The following is a 2,500-nucleotide window of genomic DNA, read 5'->3' on the forward strand; positions in this document are numbered from 1 at the left end:
TAGCCCTGGCTGTCCTAGAGCTCACTTTGTAGATTTGTAGACCAGGCTGGCCTCGAACTCAGAAATCCACCTGCCTCTGCCTCCCGAGTGCTGGGATTAAAGGCGTGCGCCACCATGCCCGGCTTGTCTGTCTCCTTTTATGTTTTGATGCAGACTCTCTGTAGCTGGGCCTTGAGCTCTTGACAATTACCCTGTTTAAGCCTCTCAAGTATAGACACCTAGCTAAAACTCTACTTTCTTAGAAATTAGGTCCTGGATTTTTGTTTTGTTTTTTGTTTTACACACATTTAAAAAATAGAGACTAAATTATACAATATTATCAGTGTCCTTTTCTATGTGTTGCTAGTATTAGTGTGTGTGTGTGTGTGTGTGTGTGTGTGTGTGTGTGTGTCATTGTGTGTATATGGAGGTCAAAGGACTCTTGGGAGACCTGCTATGGGAAGGGTTGGTCTTTTTTCTGATGCACTGCTGCTCCAGGCTGGCTTGCCCATGAATTTCCAGGAGATTGCTCAGCTCCCTGCAGATGTGCTGAGGTTAGACCATGCAGGGTATTTCCTGTAGGTCCAGAGATGCAGGACATGGCATCAGGCTGACAGACAAGCAATTATATCCACACAGCCATCTCCCCAGCCCAGGACCAAAACCTTTTTTTAAAAAAAAAAAGATTTATTTTTATTACTTGTGTCTGTGTGTGTCTGTGTGTTGAGTGAATATCATATGTGTGTGAGTGCCTAAGGAGGCCAGAACTCCAGGTCCGTGGAGTTAGAGGTCTGAGTAGCTGACATGAGTGTTGAGAACTAAACTCTGGTCCTCTGGAAGCACCGAAGCACTCTTAACTGCTGAGCCATCTCTCCAGCCCAAGCCTGAAACCCATGTTCCTTGGGCCTCCACTTCCAAAGCACTCGGTTGGATTATATATGAGCAACTGGCTTCAGAGTCATTATGTAGCCCAGGCTAGCTTCACCTTGTAAGGATACTCTTATGTAGCCCAGGCTAGCTTCACCTTGTAGGGTTACTCTTATGTAGCCCAGGCTAGCTTCACTTTGTAGGGTTACTCTTATGTAGCCCAGGCTAGCTTCACTTTGTAGGGTTACTCTTATGTAGCCCAGGCTAGCTTCACCTTGTAGGGTTACTCTTATGTAGCCCAGGCTAGCTTCACCTTGTAGGGTTACTCTTANGGGTTACTCTTATGTAGCCCAGGCTAGCTTCACCTTGTAGGGTTACTCTTATGTAGCCCAGGCTAGCTTCACCTTGTAGGGTTACTCTTATGTAGGGCTGCCAAGTGCTGGCATTGCAGATCTGTGCTGCTATGGCTGCCCTGTTCTTTTCGTATTTATCACACGTATTTATGTATTTACTTTATTGTGCATGAAGACATGAGAGTGTCCAGGTGCAGGTATCAGGGTCATCAGACAAACTGTAGGAGTCAGTTCTCTCCTTTCACTGTCTCTGTCCCAAGGAGTGAACTTCACAGTAAGTGACTTACATATGGAGTCATCTTTCTGGCATTTGCTTGTTTGTTTGTTTATTTGTTTGTTTGTTTTAAGTAACAGCACTGAGATATAATCACCATCTCGGGCTGGAGAGATGGCTCAGCAGTTAAAAGCAAGCACTGTTCTAGAGGACCTGAGTTCAGTTCCCAGCACCCACATTACATGGTTCAAACCACCTGTAACTCCAGCTCTAGGAGGTGCCACACCCCTTGGCCTGCTGGGTCATCTGCACATGCTCAGACACAGACACACAAATATAAAGAATTTTTTAAAAATGATGGAAATAAATTCTTTAAAAAAACAAAACAAAAACCAATCTAGTCCTATCCAGAGTGTCAGAACATCCTCACCGTGCAAAGAAACCCCTCATTCTCAGCAGATTTCTACAGCTCAAGGCTGCAGTCCTACTTCCGGCCTGTGGAGCTGCTTATCACAGACATGTAATATAAATGGGAACACACCATGTATGTTGGAGAGCCTCCCCCTTCCACTTCTCCATAGGCTAAGGATGGCGCCTTCTGTTGAGTTTCCTTTTGCCGTCTTCTCCCTGGGACTTGAGAGCTCCAGCTTAGCTGGCCCTTGGCCAAGCTTCCTCAGGCACATGCAGGCACTGCCAGTGCTGCCACCTTATGCCCGTTTCTTGAAGTAGTGGACAGTGGGTCAAGCTCTCTCTTCATCCAAGACCCCTGCTCCTCAGTAGTTCTCTGGCAATCAAGGCTGTGGGACCCAGGACACAGTGTCACCAGGAGAGGTCAAAGGTGTGCTGCCTTAGGGTGATGTCCCAGGTGCCTGCAAAGGACCAAGAGAGAAAGAAGTGTGTGTGTGTTTGTGTGTATTTGTGTGTGTGTGTGTATGTGCATGCGCGCGCGCAAATGCATGCAGGTCTCCGGGGGAACTCCGCCTCGTACACTCTCTTCCTGATTCTCTTGGCTCCCAGTGCTCGCCTCTAATCACCTCACTTTTGTTTCCCCATGTGGCTCTTCAGGGACCAGGGAAGCTAACCATCT

This window comes from Mus caroli, chromosome 4, assembly GCF_900094665.2.
Source record: "Mus caroli chromosome 4, CAROLI_EIJ_v1.1, whole genome shotgun sequence".
Taxonomy (NCBI): domain Eukaryota; kingdom Metazoa; phylum Chordata; class Mammalia; order Rodentia; family Muridae; genus Mus; species Mus caroli.